Source organism: Calidris pugnax, unplaced genomic scaffold (assembly GCF_001431845.1).
Source record: "Calidris pugnax isolate Ruff unplaced genomic scaffold, ASM143184v1 scaffold41, whole genome shotgun sequence".
Lineage (NCBI taxonomy): Eukaryota > Metazoa > Chordata > Aves > Charadriiformes > Scolopacidae > Calidris > Calidris pugnax.
The window spans coordinates 5,730,009-5,751,856 of NW_015094509.1; the positions used below are offsets into that span (position 1 = coordinate 5,730,009).

A 21,848-nucleotide genomic window follows, 5' to 3' on the forward strand; every position below is an offset into this window, starting at 1 on the left:
ACATTTTGTTTGCGCAAAAGACTCCCAGGATTGTTGTCACCATCTCTCTCTCTCTCACTATCTCTTTACTTGTTTTCTTATATATAACTCACATTAGGTAGTTCATAAGTCTTCCTTGCTTTGTTCCAGTCATTTGTTATTGTTCATGCCATGCTCAACTTATACGAAGACAACGTTCATCCAGAAATTTATTAAAATGTCTTTTGGTAAAGTGAGACAAACAATCCTGTTTCACTGACTGTCTGCATGCTACAATACAATCTAGATATTCTTCAGAGCTAGGATAATCTGTCAAGCAAAAAAACCCCAAAATGACACTTAAAAGCCGTGTATGAATCTTGACATAACGTATAGTCTGTTTTCACAAATACCATCCAAACAATTTGCACCTTTTGAAATGGTATTGCATAAAACCACTATTTCTGCAAGAATTTATCACTAAAAAAAATTGTGTTCTGTCTTGAAAAAAATAAGAAAGAAATTTATTCCTATTTGAAAGTCTAACAGGCTGAGGCTAAGCAAAATGCCAATACAAAATCTGATACAGTTCCTCAAGTCCAATGGAAACACTTTTTTTCTCTAAGTCATTGTATTGAAACCCAGGTAATTCAAAGGGAAAACAAATGTTGGAATAACATGCATAGTTCTTCTAGAATAAGGAACATAACCTATTCCCACAATCTTCACTTTCAAGTCATTATTTTGTCTGAAGAGATCACGTTCATCTATATAGCTTTTGTGTCTCTCTTAAGATTAATTTCATATTCTCTGTAGAGAAATACACTAATAAAATATTTTTCCATTCAAAAGATCTAATTTTATTACCTTTTGAATGGGCATGCAAGTTTAGTTGTCTATCTTTTGCTGGTTCGTTGCCAAGCAATCTTTTGGTAGGTGTCCTATGACATATTTCAAATACTTTGCTACAGCATTAAATATTTTTGTGGTACCTGAATATTAGTGGTGTAATATTATATTCTTATTTATGTATTTATACAGTTTTCTTTCTCACAGTGCTTCAATGCCACTTTATTGGCTTAGCTTTTTCTGCAGGAAAAAGCCAACATCTGCATTTAAGAAATCTTTTGACAAGTAAGGTTAGAAAAGTACTCTCTTCTGTGTTTTCATTTGCACTGGGGACATAAGTATTACCAAAGAAAACTAGGAAACAAATAAAAATGGTGATCTGTGCAAATAAAAATGGTTATCTAATTGTCTGGAGAAGAATCAACCAAAAGGTGTATAAATATAGACAAGTTGAATTGTGTACCACGATTCAGTGAGTGCTTATTTCCACAAGCTTCACCAAGACATTATCTGTAGAACCACGATCCTTTCCAGAGCTTGATGTGTGGGCTCATCAGAAAGTTCACGGAGGCCAGGTATGCAAAAGAAATTTAGGATCCAGCACAGCTGGTGCTGAGAAGTCAGATAAAAGAATTCTGTGTCTTCCTAGAAAATACTCTCAAAAAAAGAATTAATAAACCTGGGCAAAAAGCACTTACTGACTTAAAGGAATGAAAATGCTTCTACCTTAAATGCAGCTTCTTGATTATGGCTTTCATACTTTAAATTGCCAAGTATACTCAGGGCATGATATTAGAGTAATGATGACATCATTAACTCTATTATGCTACTATGAAATTGGACAGGTCTAACAAGGGACTTACGGTAATTATATCAAGGGAATTTTTTAGGGACAGGTTGTCAGTCACCTCTTAGAGCAGGTGAGTTACCTGTGGAAAAACTTCAGAGTCAGTAAGAGGCACCTCTGTAGATGACTACGTGCTGGATGACGTTGAGCAGTCAGTTATGTGATCTGATGCTGCTTCAGGAATTAAGAGAGCCCCTTGCGGTCCTCTATAGCTCTACATTCTTTGATGTTGTGGCTTATGTAAAGCTGTGCAGACCAGTTATCAAAAACTTTCTAGATAAACTTTCCCTTTATCTTCAAGTAAGCACCTGTTTCTTCATTCACTCTCCTTGGTTTCTGGGACTCTTCAAAAACAGTGAGATTCCTGAAAGAAGGAATTTTGAAAAGCAGAATTATTGGAAGGGTTTCCCTATAAAATTGCATTGCAAATAAGAACAGCAAACAAAATGTGGCACAGGAGGTCCTTCAACAGAGCTTGGGAATGGAAAAATTCCTTGCAGAAACATCTGGAGGTGTACATCTCAGTGGTGGATCACCCAGGAGATAGAGGAGCAGGTAGGAGAAAGAAAGGCTGAAACTTGCTGAACTGGAAGAATAACTAGAGGCCAACCCTGTATGCATCTTTGTAATCCACAAATTCAACAAGTGGAATTGTTGACTCTGCTTTATTTCCCTTGAACTCCAAGACAGTTGTACATATGCTGCCAGTGCAGGCTGGAATGTCAGTAGTAGGGCAGGGGTGTCCTTAGGGCTTGCCAGGATCCCTCATGCATTCCACAGCAGAGATTTGAGATTGGACTCCTGATCACAAGTTGAATGTGTTCTTCTTTGAAGGTTATGGAGCCAAAGTAAAAATCTAAGCATTTGAATTCAAATTTCTAGCAGAGATCATTGCCAAAGATGAAGCTTTGAAATTTCTCCAAGTATTTTCTTGATGCCTCAGGTGAAAAATGACATTAAGCCAGATGGCATAGCTGTAGAAGCCGTATGAGTAAAAAGAGAGAGTCCTAGAAAAGGAAGTACATTTAAATGCTAAAGAATAAAAATAGAAAAAAAAAAAAACTACAAAAAGAACTAAAGTACACTACAGAAAGGTTTGAGCGATGCCCTAAGTTACAAGTAAAATTCAAGCTAGTGGCTGAGAGCAGCTAAGACGATGCAGGAATGTGCAGGGTATGGACAGAAAGGGGTGAAGGATGTCACCGTACCATGGCTGGGGTAGAATGTAGACCTCGCCACCACTGACCATGTATGACCTCAACTTGGCAACGTACCTACAGGCAATCACCTAAAGGAGAAATTTTATCTATACTGAGTATTATACTCTGGCAGGTGGATCACTTGATGGAAGCAATGCTTATCTCTACAGTGGCAGCAAATAATGAAAGCAAGATAAGTATGTGAGTCAGTTGTACTTTTGAAAGGTACTTCTTATTCCTCTCTTGAAACATAGCTATAGGTGTTTGATTTCTTAACACAAAACGCAATCACATCTCAAAATGAAGATGAATGTGTCTCTATATTTCTAACACGCAGGTGCTGAAATATTTATTTCTCAGCGTAAACAGGCACAGTGCCTGAAGAACAGCCAGTTGCAGCAAGTTGACGGGCACCAGGCAACACAAAACGGTAATTCATCAGCATTGGCAGGCTGCAAACTCAAAGCAGAGCAGCAGCTGCTAAGAGGTGCTTTATACTCTAAAAAAGTATAAAGCACCTGTTTAGCCTCTTCCCATTCATTGCTGAGGAGTGGAAAATCCAGCGTCACCACTCTTCAACGTTCACCACTGCAAACTTCTCACAGTTTGAAGTCCCTGTTGTGGTTCTGTTACATTCAGCATGTGTTGGACTAGAAAGCACAGCACAGAAGCACAGGTGCGGCGTTTGCTGAAGCACGAGAAAAACAGACAAAAAGTTATACAAGCTCTGAGGTAGGTGTGGTTCATCTCCCACAACATGGAGAGACACCATTCAAGACCGAAGAGTGAAGGTTCTGATTTCACGTGGCCAGGGGTGACTCACAGTCTGAAAGCACAGACACTAAAGAGGTTTTCTGTGAAAGAGAGCAGAGACGAACCCACCTTTGCCACTGGCTCTGCATTAAAAACACGAGATGAAATGCAGACTTTACCAAACACTACTGCAGGTTTCAACAGTCCCATTCCTCTACGAATGAAATAGCAGCGACACTTTTTCACCAACCCTCGCCTTGCTTTTGACTTATAAATATTTCTCTCTGCTCTACTCTTGACTTTTAAATAAAAACAGCATAAGAGAGTTAACAGATCAAAGAACCAAGGAGGGCTATAATAACTAAAAGAGCATTTTATCATGGTGGAGGATTTTTTTCGGCGTGGTTTAAGCTGGGCTATTAAGCCTTTATTTTTTTCAAACTGAAATAGATTCTTGTGAAGGCTCTTACTGTTTACACTGCCTTAAGATAGGAATGAATTTTATTCCATTGAACATTTCTTCCAGAGATACACACAGTTATCTAAAAGCAATAAAAACAGCTACTAAATAATGCTTGCTAAATAATGATTACAGGAAAGGTTCTACAAACAGCAGTAGATTCAAGAGGTCAGGAGTGCAAAAAGAAAAAGATCATTAAGCAAAGCAGGAACAAGCTGCATAAAGAAGCAGTATAAAGTGACCCATATACATGTTAAGAAAATTAAGCATTAGGTTCATATAATCTAGCCACAAATTAGTTCTAGAAAAATGTTTGTAAATTAATTTGTACACCACTGGAAGAAAATTCATCTTCAGAAGCATTGACATAGGACTAATCAAGTAGATGTTTTTCTGACTGTCTTAAACCAACAAGTTTTTCATTCAAGTTAACAATAGCTATTTTTCTGAATAAAATTATTCATAGCTGTAAGCAATACTAGATCACATTTTAGGACAAACAGCTTACACCATAATGACCTTTACTGAACAACCCTAATTTTACCCAAGCTTTTGATTTTGTCACTATTGTCAGAAACTTTAAAGATTCAGAGCAACAAAGTGACAGTGTCTGACAAAACAAAACAAAACAAAAACGTAACCAAACACTAAATAAATTCACAAGAACATAAACTGCCTAAAAATACCCCCCAAAAAAGACATTTTTGAAATTAACTTACTTTCTAATAGCATTTTCTATTTGGTTTCTCTTAGGACATCAATATCTCTTAGGACTCAGCATTTTGTGTATAATGTAATTAAGATGTTAAATCTTGATAAATAATTTAATAAATTAGTCAATGTTAGATGTGTAAACTGTGAACACTCAGCTAGACATCTTATCATCTAAGTCCTTTCCTATCCAAGACAAGAATTTTCCACTACAGGAAAAAAAAGAGATATTTCTTGTGGATGAAATATTGCAGTTGAGTCTCTCAGTAGGATTTCAATTCTCAGATTCTCACATGTAAAAATCTGTATTGAAGACTTATCAGAGTTAATGCTGTGTACCTATTGCAGGTTCAACTTCCTCAAGTGAGAGCTGCTCAGGATTTGAAATAACATTCATGATGTTGTGACCTCATTTATACCATCTTCCTTTCCATTGCACTGAGACAACTGAGGGAGTACCTTTGCACAATATTAAGCTGAAGTACTCCAGGAATTGTTTTCCAAACAATTACAAGAGTCCTTCGTTGTCCTTCCTATAAACCCCTATTGGAACCGTTCGACATTAAGGAAACACTGCAGGCATTAAAGTGGCATTTCAGTGTTTGTTTTAGTGCTTCATTTGTGATTAGCTTACACTACCATGGAGTCAACTATTTTGAATTAAAACCACCATTTTATCTGGAGGCGGGGGGGGGATATGCTTATAGGCATAGGATCTTGGACCGGACACAGACTCTTCTCAGTGGACCAAACCTACTAGTGCAGCCCCAGGCAATTATATTTAACCTCTTTATATCCCAATAACTCCATCTGAGAACTGGAAATTACAATTTTTCTCCCCCACTCTTTATATGCCTGACCTATTCTAAGCTCTGGTAAGACCAAAAAATCAGCTGGTGTAAACAGAAGAAATTTTCTGATTCGTTTCCATTTTAGATTAGATTTTGAGACAAGAGCTCTTGTGTCCCTGTATATTGATTCAACGTGTAGGAGCTTATGTATTGAAGATAGTAAATCATCTTCATGAAGAATTAAAAAAATCCCAAACTTTTCTTTACCTTTCTTCCCTATAATGATATGGCTGTTTCCCTGTGTCCAGGAAAGTGGAACCACCATGTTAGTTTTAGCAACACTCAGTTCAAACTGTCTACGTGAAGGGGATTTGACTCAGCATTGAAAACTGCTGCTATAAAGTACGCTACAAGAGGGGAAACTTGGTTGTGTCAGTTCGGTGTCTATGCCATTGAAAAACCGCAGGAGGGAATTAGCAAGCACTGCCTAAATGAAACAGATAATACTTTAGACCTGTTTGACCCTGGATTTTGGAAAAGTCACTGCTGTTACCCCCTGTAAAATATTACAAGCTCGGTAACGAAGAACGCTTCGTCTGGCCTCCCACCTCTGCCTGCCATGCAACAGCAACATTGCCAGATAAAGGCAACCAGAGGTGAAAGTAGAGATCCAAGTCCAGAATGTACCTATTATGTACGTTGTTAGTGGTTATTTATTCATCCACTGCCTAAACAGCTGTAGTTTGCATGATTTTATCAAAGCTACAATACACATGGAGTCAACATCCCACAATTCCACTGTTTCCACTTCACACAATTGTGATTGAGCCATTTACCCGTAGACCTGATGATGGCTTTTTATATCAATATTACTCACCTCTACATGAGTGCTGGTAACAAATTAGAGGGGACAAAAACATCAGGTTTTTTACTGTTCTACTGATACCAACTAATGAACTCCAGCCTACAGGAGAAGTTCCTCTTGTTAGGCTCCAAGGGCATCAGTTCGTACTTTGTGTTCATTTACTTTTGGGGACATGGCTAGATTATCTTTAATCTCTGCTCTGTCATTATTGTGTAGTGGACTCACTTATGCTTTCCTGTGTTCTTTTTATTTATACAGCTGAATAACCTTTTGCTATTTGTTTAATTTCCTTTACAAAATCTGGCTCGGACTGACTTTTGGCATGTCTCACATTATCCCCATACTTCTTGATCTCCTAAACATAATTGTATTGCTGAGTGGGACTTTTCCTGTTCCTGGTAGGGTGTCTACTTACTCCTGTGATTTGCTTTGTGGTTTTTATTCATCCAGTGAGATCCGGAGCCCTATCCTAAAATTTCCCCCAGAGTTCAGAATATAAATTCCACATAGTTTTTTTGTCTTTTTTACTGAACAAGATTTCAAGCCTCCAGTTGTTACTCTTTGATCCTTTCAGTGCAACTGACTTCACAAATCTTAACATGCTCATTCACACTCCAGATGCCAGACGCCATGATATTTCCTCAGCAGCTGAAAAACAAATTCTGGCCACACAAGCAATAGAGAGATATCGTACCTTCTAACAAAATACGTGCGCCAGCCCACCAGACAGCTTGTCTTCCACCATCAGCTTCTTTGCATTACTCACTTGCCCTAGTCTTAGGTGACTCACCTGATAATATTCACCCCATCTAGCCTGGCCTCTTTGCTAGTTTTGGACACATCTCATAAATGACAGTCTGTCACTGTGCAAAGAAGGACCCACAGACATATAAGTGAAGTCTGTTGTTTATTCATTTATGAATCTTCTCTAAGAAATTCACATATAATATCTCCACTTGTGCTTAACAAAATTTGAAACTCTCCTTTTCTATATAGTTGAACTTTAAAATATCAGATTAATGGTATTTATAATTTCACTGTCCTGTCAAACAACATAAAATTTAATGATTAATTCTTGTCATCAAATAGAGCTCTTTCTATCCATGTATCCTATCTGCAACCAAAGAGGACAATTCATCATGCCCACAAACAGCTGACCCATTTTTCTGACAATCTCTAGGAAATAAGTAATAGGCCATATTAATTTAGGTCATGTTAGGGAAAGAGGTCATATTAACTACCCTTGGATACCCATCACACTATGACTACTTTGCATGCACACCCTGCCATACATCAGGGTTCTATTGGAGGTGACTCATGCCCTTTCAGCCAGCTGCTGTTTCCTGACCTTTCTGACATAAAAATTAAGTCTAGTGTGCACTGCTCCCTTTGGTTGATGCCATTTTCCCTCAGCACTGTTGCCTGTTCTTGGTTTGATGAATGTCTCCTTCATCTCTTCCTGCTTTTTTTTCAGGCTTGCACATGGAACTCTTTATACTTTGTACGTGGACTGTCCAGTACGTGACAGCTGACCCTTTGGCTCATTTCCATGATGCCTGGCACCACTTCAACACCAGTGAACATTCTTTTGGCAGCTCACGCTGACATGCATATTGGTGAATCCCTCTCCCTCCCAGGAAATAGTGAGGCCAGAAATGATCCTGGCCACAGCCAAAACAAAATACGGGGCAGCCAAGAACGAATTGACCTTTGGTTATTTCAAACACCATGCAACGCGCACGAGTTGATGCTTTGAAAATGGATTGCATATTGGGCCATATGGTGAGGGGCATTAGAATGACTGGAACCACTCATTTAGGAGGGGTCAGCATCAGGGGCTAAGGGGCCACAGCGAAGATGGATGTTTAGATGGACTGAGGGGGTTCTGGTGCTCTATAATTGGTGTAGAGGGATACAACTGCCATGATGAAGAATTAGGCTGGCAGGTGGAGTAGCAGTGACCAGACATGAACACTCCTCCTCTACAATCATTCTATATCTGCAAAGATATCTTAACTTCTCCAAATACATGAGACTAGGCTATAAACCAATAGAATTGCTTCACTCTGCAAGAGAACAGCTGGAGAAAAAGAAAAAATTTACAAGGTGTTTTTAAGAACTCTTCTAGCTGTGTGTACTCCTGCTTCGCAAAAGTACTGAAAAAGTCTTGCAACCAATCTTTGTTAAAATGTCATCAACTTTAATGCCAATAGGTTTACTTAGTACACAAGCTCAGAAGAAGTGCAAGAGGATTATTGACTCAGAAAATAGTTATTAAGCTTTAAAATGCAGCAAGGACATTAAAAAGGAAAAAAAAAAAGACAAAATTACTGTAAAAATTTCATTAGAAGCAGTACTTTCTCAAAATGTAAAAATTTTTGGACATTAAGTACTGCAAAGCTTTCATTATCAGTGCCATTCTTATTGTTTATGCTGTATAATTACGTTTAAGACTAGAAAAGTAAATTAAAGGTACTCAGTGAATGCACTAAAACAGCAACATTATCTGAAAAGCAAATTCTAATAACACATAAATTTAAATCTCATAATAATCTCATAATAGGTGAAGAACTCCTATTTATTTCAGCATATACAGTGCTGGCATGGGGTGTAATTTAGCTTGAATCCCACAGCTCTATCAGACCAACCAATGCCCTGAGTGCCTTGATAAACTACAAGGAGAACAGATGCATAATAAGATAACTCAGACAGCTTGCTAAAGTTTCATCTGCCAGTGGGACCTGCTTGGTACAGCCAGAGCCCTTTGCCAACTCTGCTTTCTCACACTGTATAGATGGCATTGCTCCAGCAGCAGCTCTCATCTTCTATCCAGCTGCTACACACAACCTCAGAGAGAGAGTTTTCAGCGTGCATTAATTACAAAGGCCTACAAAGAACAACAGGACCTACTAACTACTCCTTAGCAGGTCGTTTAGCATTTTTAAAAGCCCATTTTCAAAAGTGCTGGAAGTGGCAAAACTCAACTCTGCCCACCTAGCTACAGAAACAGTTCTGCACAAAGTGAACTTTGAGCTCCAAAGAATGTGAGGACTCACCAAGAGAAATCAGAATTAGGAATTACTAAACTCTAATTTTTTAATAAAAAACTCTGATACTGTAGCAATACTGATTTTATTATGGGTTGAAATCATCGGAGTTCTCTGGCTATGACATTGCAATTTTCTTTATATGTGTTTTTCCACATGTACATTTCCATTGCAGAGGCTTAACTCCTCACTTGAAGTGCTCCTCTAAACTGCCTGACCTTGAATGAGTCATGTTGTGAGGAGGCACCTGAGCTTCTAATGAGTCAGATCTGCTGTCCTTGGTTATGTATGTCTCTTTGATTTCTAGGAAGTTCATCCCACAGTTCTGTGCATTGCAGCAAGACAAGTTCTTCTTGTAGTAGGAGAACTTTTCTGAAGTTTCTAGAGAGTGTTTTAGTTGTGGATGCTCCTTCCCTGGAGGTGTTCATGGCCAGGCTGGATGGGGCTTTGAGCAACCTGGTCTAGTGGGAGGTGTCCCTGCCCATGGCAGAGGGGTTGGAACGAGATGATCTTCAGGTCCCGTTTCAATTCTAACCATCTTATGATCCTAGTCTACAATTCTTCTGAGACGTTCCTAATTTATTACTTTAAAACTCCCAGGCAGTGACAGAAATTCTTTTGGTATTTTATATTGGTGAACAACTCTCTCTCTCTTACTTTGGCTACCAAATACACGTAAATAGTATAATTGTGACATGAACTCTTTAAATGCAATACATTAACAGTCAGCCTTTTGCTTAAGTAATGAAATTGTATCCAAATACTCCACATTCTTTACTGCAACAAATCAGCATGGTCCAGACACTAAAACTGAAGATTACACATGCACATGTGTTCTGGTTAGGCATCCTAAAAAAATAACGAGGTGAATTTCACTTTAGGTGTGACCTACTGCATTAAGATGGCTGATTCCACATTTTGGATTTGGAGTTTTGTGAAGCTGAGATGTGATAAACTGGATAGAAACTGTTTCCCTTTTATAGAATATGAGTAGGGCAGGTTTTTCTAATACGATTTCAAACCTAAGGTGAAAGACAATTGTCCCAAGTTTAGTCTGGTGAACTTAGTGAAAATTTTGCCTCTATAGTGAGCATGGAGCCAAGATTTCTGGATTATGGTCTTGGAGGTTGCTAAATTATTCCTAATCCTTCGTGAGGTTTTACAGCATACAAAGGCTGGATTATGGTGAAAATGAACTATTTTCATACCAGATCCTTCAAAATAAATACTGTTCATTTAGTCAATGCTGAGATAATTTTCCAACGATGTAGTTTCTCCAATCAGCTATCAACAGACTCCAGAAAAACAAGTTTTAGAGTCTGAATATGAATGAAGAAAAAGTTCAGAAACAGTTAGGGGAAAAAGCATTTTAGTATAGGATTTTTTTCAGCACAAAACCAGACATGTCAATGATATTTTTATGTCCTTTTTATAGTCAGTTGCAGAGTGAAGCCAACCAATCTGCAAAAATTGTGCATATACCGTAAGTGAGCAAATATTCCTCCTATTGCCTGTGCTGTTTGATCTCACAGTCTAGAAGAGAAGCAGAACTATATTTAATGACTCCCACAGCCAGAATTTCAATTTAAAAAACCATCCCTGAGCTCTATTGTTCTTTGAAATATGAAACCCCCATCTCGTTTTCCTGCTCAGAGAGCTTGAAACGGATGACGGCAGGATCCTTCCATTAAATTGCTGACAGGTAGCTGCCTGCCAGGATTCCAGCCAGGAGCCAAATTCACAGGGGTCAGGGGTGGAGGTGAATGTTGTGCATCCACAGACAAGTCTTATAATACACAAATATAGAAGAGAAGGTTTTTGAGAATCAACCTCTACAAGGATGTCAGAAGCAGAGATTAGAGAATGGGGAAGATGTGCTTCAGCCCCTTGTGCTTCCATGGTAGGTGATGAATTCTATAGCTGAAAGCAGTCTAAGGATACTGTTAAGTGACAGAAATACTGGAGACATTTTGTCAACATCTCGATTTCCAGATCTACAAGAATAAATTATTCATGGGTTGCTCATGTGCTATGTCACCATCACAAAACAGTTTTGTTAGTACTGGCTTTACTATTTCATTTCTTGGGCTGAATAGCAGATTCTTCACTCCCACAGAAACTTTCACACTTTCTGTTTTAGAGAGAAGCTGAGGTTCATCAAGGTAATGCAAGTAGCATAAATGTTGCTTCTTTTGGAGTTTTGTCTTCACCTGTGCAGAAAAAAAAGAATCTGCATGTATATTCCTGTATTGTGGCAATGAGGGGTAAGGTAACACAGAAACCAATGCCCCTTCAGCTGCTCTTGCCCCAGAAAAGTGTCACACAGGTTAATGTGGGACAGATGGTAATGGAAGACTCTGCAGAGGTGGTCAAGAAAAGAAGACAACTGAGTGCAGAACAAGAGCATCGCCAATAAAGAACAGGTAAAATTAACAGAGCTTTTAGGCATTGAATGGGGCAATAGGGAATCTGGGTATCTACAGAGGCAAAGCAGAAGAAAAGAGTAAAAGCTTTCACCAGTATTCTGTTCACGACAGCAATACTGTTGCAGCACAGCAACTCTGATAATGAGGAGTTTGCCTACATTTCCTATTTAACATTCCTCCCCATTTTCCCCTGCTTCATGTATTTCCCCTGCTTTGTGTGCTTCGAAAGATAGGTGACACCAATTTATACCAGCTTGAACTTATTCCTGCTATATCCACTCTGCAAGGAGCTTATTTAACTTGAAATGCAAAACCATTTCACATTCCAGGACTGAAATGTCTATGAAGATAGTGTAAGAAGTGAGCCATTTGCAGCTCAGATGATGGGTTGTGATTTCATAAGCGTTTATTGATAGGAAAGAGTTTGTATATATTCCTGTCCTAGCAAGTCATGCTAACTGAATTTAAAATTTCAGTTATAATACCCTTTAAGTATGGCCATCTCTGTTTTATAAAGATAAAGTTTATTTCCTGAGACTCCCTGGTGAAGCACTGTGTTTTCCTAAGAGAGGTATCTTGATTACATTTTGCAAAGAGGGATTTCTGTGTCTGTCACGTTGTAACATAAATCACATATCATGTACAGATGCATCATTTAAACTCACATAGGTTTATGGCATACTGTGACAGCTCTTTCTCTCTAGAGCCCGCTGGTGGTTTGATAATGGTCTGAGACCTTGACAGAAGCCCCTTTAGGCAATTGACCTACATGGGACATGTACCAGCAGATTATGTTGACTGTATTTAAGGGAAAAAATCATACATGACGAAGATAAATCTTCCTTTCTTACTAACAGACAAAAAATGGTGAAAAGTGTCCTCGATTACTGATATACAGAGAGCTTGAAGAACTAAAAGGCTGTTTACAGTAAAGTAGCAAAGCGCTGATGGAAAATCACTTTGGCAGCATGTGAGGAAATGGGGAAGTGAACAAAAGACAAAAGAAACAGTCCATGTAAAACTTCCTGTCTGCATAAAAATCCTACATTGACCTTCCTATCTCTATGGAAATTGCAAGTTAAATGCTTTGTCCCTCAGATTTATCATTTTTAAGTGCGTAAAATGTATAAAACGTTTCCAGAATTGAGTGACCACTTATGCTAAAAGGCCCACAGCATGACACCAATATGCCATGGGGAATTGCAGAAGTGCCATTGCAACAAGGCACTAGTAAGGCCTCATTTGGAATATCATGAACTGGGCTGGCCATCTATGCTCAAGAAAGATATAACTGAACTGGAAGAGGAGCAGAAATGATCAATAAGATTAAGTAAGAGAAAGCCCTACAATGAGAACTTGCAGGGATTGGGTTGTTTAGCCAAGCAAAATAAGAGGTGGAAGAGAATATGGAGACTCTAGAAATATGTCTTTAGATTAATATCAAGGCTCAAGCTAAATAGAAGCACTAGCATAAAATCAAACTACTTTAAAGTGTTCATTAATGTATCTATTCTGGCAATTCCTAATATCTGAGGAGTAAAATTTTAGGAATATCCACATAGGCTACAGGAGAAAGTGAAGCTAAATTTTTAAGACGAACTTAAGTAAATGTATGTAAAGAGCTATATAAGAGAGTAATATGGGGCTGGGAAGTTAGTGTCTTACTTCAGTTCCCTAGGGAGAAGTAACTAGTGCCATGTCCTGGGACGCTGCTTCTGGGCTCCAGCTGCCAGCCCATAGAAGTTAATCTATGAGATTTGGGTAATATTTGCCACACCTGTGCACATTTTTCAGCTAAGTTACAGCATCTCAAATGGCATTAGGTGACCATGTTTAAGCTTCTGAATTGGGCTGCAAGCACGAGCAATCAAATTTCACACATGTCATGTGTTATGTAGGCAGAGATATATCATAAGTACCTGGATCTTTATGAGCTTGTATTGCATTTATAATGTGTTCTCAGGGTTTTTTACTTGTCACATTTGGAGGCTAAGGAGGATTTCCCTAGGTGAATGCTCCAGTTTCTAGGGGAGGCAGGTTTTGCTTTCAGCTTTGAAGCTGAAAAGTTTTGCCATAGCTGCTGGGAAGAAGTTTACAGGATACATTTGAGGGTCATAGTGCAATTATATTGCTCCAGGCTGGTGTTAAGGGTTAAAGAAGGTATTGATCAGGAGACAGTCTTTCTCCCAAGTTTGACTTAAAAAGTCTTTTTTCCCTCGCCTTTCTGTACAGGGAGAAAAGTAATCAGTCTTTGGGCAAGTTTTGTTTAACACATACTATGATAGTACAGAGATTGGAAATATTCTCTGTTTCTCACTCATGCTTTCCGTGGCACAGCTGTGACTTTTGTCCTGTATAAGACTACAAATTCAGTATAGAGTGATGGAGATTCCTTGCAGTCCAGGGTATTAGGTACAGGTGGAGGCTCTGTAACCTTTTGGTTAGAGGTATTTCTTTGGACTAGAGGTATTTCCTCCCTTGCCCACAGTTCTGGGTATTCTGACCTACATGAACCAGACTGTGTACAGACCATGACCCAGACTGTCTCTTCCAGCCATCCTCCTATTTTTATGTCCATATCAGCATAATAATCAATACTGAATGCTGGGAGAATTCGCATTATGCTGCCCTGAATTTTCTGTGAATTCTAGAGGTATGTATTTCTATTTTGATTAGCTAGCTTCTAGACATCTTTTTCCATGTGTCAGAAGAAATAATTATTTTAGATGTTAAGCACCTTTGTTGTTTTCAGGAAACAGGCTCTTTTCAGGAAACGTCTCAATGTAAAGGATTTTTAAAATTTAATTAATAAATTATTTTTTACTAAAAGTCACATCCATACTGGATATAACTGAAAAATTCATAGGAAGGTGTGTTGCCACAGTTGCATGTTTGAAAGGATCTACACAACTGGAAGTATAAAGTAATGGTGTGCACATAGCATGTAACCTACACTTTATTAAGTTGTGAGGGTTGTATGTGCCATCTGAATATTCAGTTGCTTTACCAGAGACTCCTATATGATTATGAGGAGATAAGTGCAAATGGCCAGGTAGAAATAATAAGCAAGAAATAAACCATCTAGAGATACAATGTTTCTATTAAAAAAAAAAACAAACCACCCTTTGAACATACTAAACATCTGGGAGATTAATGGGAAAATGTATACCTGACTAACTTTTCCCAGGAAATTAGAACTGAGAACAAGGTCTTTGTCCTCAGGTTCAAAAGAATCCTCAAGAGAAGAGATTTGGGGGTAAGAAAGGCTAAGCTACTTCCTGAGACAGCAGCTGCTTCAGAAAGAAACTGAATACGAATCCGAGGTATCACAGAAATGCGATGCTGAGTCAGAGCATCTTTATGGGAAATGCCCCAGTTTAGGATGGGTGTGGGTTTACCAGGAAAAGTGAGCCAGCATGTCAGCCATGACGCTGATCCACCGTCCTCCTCACCTCACCAGGATGCTGGTGCAGAGAGCCATAGCTATTCTTTCCTGTATCTCACTCATTAGTCACAGCTCCCACCTGAGATCTGGTGGCTGACTGCATGTGAACCAGGCCAACATCAACAGGCTAGTCATCATCGCAGAACGTAGGAACATATTAAATGAAGCAGGAATGACACTAAATATCACTTCTTACACTTTAGTTTATTGCCCTGTCACTGGAGCTGAAACAAGCGTGCACAGGTACATATGTTTTTCTGCTCAGCTGTGCTTTAAGCCACCTTCAAGGGTATTCAAAAGCTCGCTTTGACTCGGCCCTGAAATGGGCTAGAAGTGCTCACTGCGGTCCGAAATACCTCAACTTGCTTACTTTCTGGTGCCGAGCTGAGATGGAGACCCTGACTGAATCCATATGTCCGAGCTTTGTGGTCGTTTACGTGTCAAATCTGGATACAAATTTAGCTTGTCAGCAGGTATGTTGATGACTGATCTCAGGACTAAAGTGCAGTCATAAAACTATTGCAACTTCCCCCAATATGGACAGGCAGGGCAGAGGAAGTCTGAAGAAGACAGCTGTGTTTGGCTAACAACTGGAGAGTGCTGAACTGTGTGTAGGAAGATTACAGTGTAGAGGGTATGGATTATTTTATTGCTGTTTTCTTATGTCATGCAGTGTTACTGTGAACAGTATCTTGAAAAGGCAGTTGAGTCACCGTCTGTTCCTGCTCACAGCTCCCAAGAGCAGAACAGCAGGTACAGAATGTAACTCAGGCTTTCTGAAGCAATCCCAGCTTAGCACACAGGCATCTTGATATCAAAACACTCTTTTTTAAAGTGTAAGAGCCACTTACCTCAATCCCAGGCAAGTGACCTCCTCTAAAGTCACAGTCAGGTCGGACAGTAGCATGGGTGGAAGGATGATATACGTTCTTTTATTTCAGAAGTTGTTTTAGCTTTGTCTTAGCAAGAGACTAGTAGCATTTCTGTTTAAGAAGCTAACATCTCTTTTTTTTTTTTTTGATTCATTGCATATTTATAAGCTTTGATGCCTCTTCAAAGAAAACTGGTAACACCTCCTTCTGCTATTTTCTTCATGGTAGTTACATCAGTTTTAAAAGACCTTATTAAAGAGCTTATCTTTAGCATCGTTTCCAACTCTAACCAGAGCTTTCATTATTATATATCCTCTCCAGAAAAAAACAAGTTTGTACCTCCTAAGAATGCAAAAGATCCAGAAAACCATACCTATTCCAGAATCAATGTAATTGGCCTTTTTGTGCATTCAGTCCACCAAGCAATGCTGTCAGGTGCTGCTATACACCATGTTCTGCTAAAAAGAGGTCCAATAGAAGAGTTCCCATCCCTTCAGAAATACAGAAACAAACAAGGGAGCTCATTAAACACAGGCTAGAGGCAGAAATAAACTTGTATTTCTGGAGATATTCCTCCTTTCTCACATCTGGGAAAGTGGGACTCGGGGCATAGGTAGGATCTTTGCTTCTGACCTGATCTATCAGTTCACAGAACAATACAATCATAGAATACCAGGTTGGAAGGGACCTCAAGGATCAGCTGCTCCGACCTTCCTTGACAAAAGCACAGTCCAGATAAGATGGCCCAGCACCCCGTCCAGTTGAGTCTTAAAAGTGTCTGATGTTGGGGAATCTACCACTTCCGTGGGGAGATTATTCCAATGCCTGATGGTTCTCACTGTGAAAAATTGTCCTCTTGTGTCCAATTGGAATCTCCTTACTACCCATTACCATTTGTCTTTACCATGTGACTCCTTGTAAGAAGGGAGTCTCCATCTGCTTTGCAGCCACCCTTTAAATACTGGGACATGGGGATAAGTGGGAATTTCTTATTCCATTTGGCAGAGCACTGAGCAGCAGGCTACTTACACAGGTAGCATCATCTCACAAATCGTATTTCCTCAAGTGCCACACTTGTCCTCTACTTTAATTTTGACTTTCAGGGTACCACTCTTCTCAGGCCTATGTTCCTGGCCTCACTGCTTTGTCATCTCATGGTTGTACGAATCAGCCTAGGGAATAAAAGGCTGATTTCTGGAAGGCAGACTTATGGAAGACAACTGATGATGAATCACTGAAGTTAATAAGTGTTAGTCATTAAAATTGTTCTTAATAAATGAATCTCACAACAGCAAAAGCAGTACTCACCAGACAATGAGGGAAGTGGCAGGGGGTACTCACGCAATGCATGGAAATGACATGACAGAAAACATCATCTAGGTTGTAGCAGCATCTGCCTCTGCTCATTCTACAAAATTACAAAGGGTTTACATTTATCACAACATAAATAAGCACAGAGAAAAATAAGAGGTAATAAGGAATGTTTGCTTCCACATGCCACAAATAAAGACTGGATACACAAATACAAAAGTAGGGTGTAATGAAAGCTGACTTCTCACAGACCTTGATGCATGCATAGGTGGTCAGGTCTCTTTTGCAAACACCTCTTGGATAGGAGACAAATTACTGAATTTAAGTTATTTAAGCTATGTCTACTTCAGCAGGTGGCATGTTTCAAAAGGAGAGAATCTGGGAGGTAGAAGGATTGGTGCCAAGTACATGATGTCCACATCAACCTTAAAGATTTTGCTGAAAATGAGATCTAGTCTGATCCGGCTTATTCAACACCCATTAGCAGTGGGAGTGCAGGCATCTTCCTGCAGCATTTAATTCAGTTTAGTTTCACCAAAAAAAAAGAAATTCAGTCTGCATGCTCCAAGACCATTTCACAGTGTGAACTCTTTTTAGGACAGCAGGGGAATTCACAAACTTGCTCCTGGTCCAAACGAGAACAATAAGTTCCATAGATGTGTCTACCTTATGTCTATAGTGTCTACCCAACTGTATCTTTAGGGCATTCACATCTGCGAGACTACATTCCCAGTTTCCTCCAATTGCAAAGTAAGATACCATTATTAAGGCATTATAACTCAATAGCTCTTACATTTTTTTGGCTGTGGTTTTACTGAAGCCCATAAAACAGAGTCATATCTTCATTTCTGTGAAGGACCTGATTCAGCACCTGCTGAACTCTGTGAAATTCTTTCTGGTGGTTTAAAGCAATTATAGAACAGACTCCAGGTAAGCTGCTCACTCATTTGCTTTGAGTTGCATTTTTAAAGTGAATTTAATTGTTATTCAGTACTGCTGTTTTGTTTCAGAACCAATGCAGGACCTATTTTGTACTGGCAGGAGCAAAGACTCCTTCGGCTGAGAAGACGGGATGGTAGAGAGCCAACTACAGTTTCTGTAGTTCCAGAGCTTTTCCAACACCTTCTAACTCCAACACCAACACCTTGGCAGCTGCTGCAGCAAAGTCTGAGCTTAAGCACAATATCAGTTATTACATCTACTGCTCTCTGCAGCAGCATCTTTTTCACTTTTGCCATGAGTAGGTGTATTTTGTATCGCCCTTTTTCCTCTATTAGCCCAAGTCCGGCAACAGTCTAATTTCATAGCCAATACAAATATTACTTACATTTGACAAAGAGCCAAATATTCACCTGTGTGAAAACCACAGCTACTCCGTGCTTCATGTCGGTCTATTTAATGCTTTTCTTCTCTCTGTGCCCATATTTTGACACCATTACACTGTGAGGCATGTGACACAATAAAGTGCTGCCAGCAAAAGCCATGACTGTCCATGGAACGTCTCTCTTTTCACTCAGCAATTTCTCTGCTGCAGTGGGTATGGTTCATATCCTCTAACTGAAAAGCAGGTCCCTGGAGGAAAGTGGTTGCTGTTCATGAAAATACAATGTAAGACAAAAATGATGCATTCATCAGTTTTAATGTTTGACATGATTCCATGATGACCCTCCATCCACATACTAGGAACTTCTAACCTCGATGGCGTTGGGCAATGGAGACAATTAGTTAAACAAATGTACTTTTTGTTCAGCAAGGCACTCCCTGTATGTTCTACCATTGAGATTTTTCATTGCAGAGTAGGTTTGTTTGAAGTAAAACTGGCAGACAATTTTGCGATGAAACAATTGTTTTCAGAAACTGTTGATGTGTGGAAATAGAAGCGCTCAGGCTGCTTTCAAAGGACAAGGCTCATCTGGCCAAACTCAGACGGAAGACAGATGTTCTCTGACCTTAAGAGAGTTTCAGGCAGGCAAGTGGGAGTAAGAATCCAACCATGACATACTTGCTATGCTTATTTCAGCCTATGGATCTGAACCTCACACTCCCACATACCCAGCAGGTTTTCTGCTCTCTGGACTATTAAGTCATCTCCCCTTATGCTCTCTCCAAATAGATAATGCAGTAATCCGTGTGAGGTGGAGTATGTCCAACAGGAATGACTGAGAGAAACACAGAGATTTACTTAATAACATGCTTCAGGCATTTGATTAAATTCTACCATCCCAGGGTTCAAATATCTCTTTCAGTAATCGCCTACAGAAAGGTAAACACATTGAGTGAAATGTAGACAGAAAAAAAGAAGTTTAAATCATTTGGCATGTTTGAACCTAACAGAGCCTTTAACAGAGATCTAAATTTCTACTGTGACAGCTCTTGAAATATTACATATTATATGATAGATAGATCTGACTTTTTTTACTAACAACCTTGAAATGTCGTAATGTCATTTCAAAGTATAATAGCCATACACTCACACACCAAAACATCAAATCTGCACAAAAATTCACAAGGGGAAATGGAAAAGATTCTTTCACTGAGTTCTTGCTGAATGCAACTTTCTGTAACACAGGAGTGGGAGAATCAGTAAAGTTTATCACTCACATGATCCTCTGAGATCTCATATTCCTTAAGAAAAGTTAATAAATTCATCTTCATGGATTCCTTGAGGTAGGTATTATCCTCATTTTGAAGGTAAGAAAAATGCAGTATGGAGGAAATAAGTCTTCCATATCAAATACAAAGTCATTGGCAGAAGTGCAAAGAGAATCTAAATATATAGCACTCAACCGTAACTATGACATTATCCTTTTCCATAAAGTGTTTGTCCTTTCAAAGGTATCACAGTCAGAGTTGAAGGGAAAGATTCTCTTTCACCTCACCCATATTACTGAGTTTTTTCCCTTTCTCCTGTTCCATGAGATGGGCTCAAGTACATACTGTCTGTAAAGCAAGGAAGAATTACTCAGATCATCCAGTCCTCTGTATTTAAAGTGTAGCCCCTAATCAAAGGAGTTTGAAGTATTTTGGCCTTGGATCTCCTTTTCTAATGTTGAACAGGCTCTACTGTACATTGGAGAAATTGGGGTGGGTTTTTTTAATAACAACTTTTTCATTACAGAATCATACTTCAACAAACTATTTCAATGAATCATTTTCTTTTTTTTCAATTGAAAACACATTTTGCTGAGAAATTTCTAACTACTTGACTTTCAGGATAAGTTAATAACCTGGACCTAAATCCTGAATTCCTTCCTGAGGGATATTTCATCCTCTCAACGATTTGATCTGCCAAAAAAAAAAAAAAAAATTGGGAGTAATACTAGAAATAACAATGGCTTATCATTTGTATTTTGTTAAGAAAGCAGTTTTATTCATAATGAAAATCCCCTAGGAACTTTCTTTTGATTGCAGTGACATCTGCTGGTACTCATAAAAATTTCTGAAATCAGAATAAACATGTCAAAATGACACCAGGTACAGGGCCGAGCAGCTTGATGTTTTATTTCTAAGTAGGAGAGGAGAAAAAAAGCAGACGTTTCAGAGTTCAGACATGTATCATCCCAAGGACTTTAGGCTTGCTCATGTTTCTTAATGTAAGAACAAAATATTCGGTGGAGAGAGCACAAGTTCAACAGTGTTTTAAAAGGCAAGGGGTCACCTGATACATGGGGCACAGATTGTTGCTCACTTTCTATTCTGGAGTGAATGAAAAGAAGGGAAAAGACTGCAGTGGAGAGAATTCAGGAATGCAGAGGAGTCTACAGAAGCAGCAGGGCTGGCAGAGCTAGCAGTAGGCCAACACCAAGAGCTCTCAGGCATCTCCATTCCTGAGTCATTGAAGCAAAACACAGATGCAGTCAAGCTAAAAAAACTGAAACTCTGCACAAATCACCCTTGAGCACCCAAACCCCACCACCTGCTTTCTTGGTGTGGTGCACAGCTGATGACTGCCCCTTCCACCAGAAGACTGGATCATCAACAGCACTGGGGACGTCTACATCTTCCTGCTCTTCACTAACATACTCCTTGTTCCGCCTCTACCTTTCAAATAGATAGTGGGCAGTTAAGAAAAGACAATATAGGAGCTAAGGATTTCTATAAGATACTCAGATAGCCATTTTTCATTGTAAATTCTCTCCTTCCATGTTTTGTTCATACTGAATGTAGCCGTAAATACTTAAGAAAACATATAATATACATTAGACTTATGAAGCATCACAATACATGCCTTTAAAGCAACACAATGTATAGTAATACATAACAAAAAGTTATTTATACGTAAGTATCCCCCTTATTTTCTTTCTGAAGCAAACC

At 39.0% G+C, this 21,848-nt stretch overlaps 1 long non-coding RNA gene across 1 annotated transcript; it reads right to left on the reverse strand.

Moving 5' to 3' along the window:
* Positions 1 to 162: 162 nt before the first annotated feature.
* LOC106902096 lies at positions 163 to 19,114 on the reverse strand. The gene is made up of 3 exons (XR_001414424.1): positions 18,887 to 19,114; positions 17,532 to 17,631; positions 163 to 2,018 (listed from the first exon to the last, which is right to left on the reverse strand). It is a non-coding gene; the product is annotated as an uncharacterized LOC106902096 (long non-coding RNA).
* Positions 19,115 to 21,848: the final 2,734 nt, after the last annotated feature.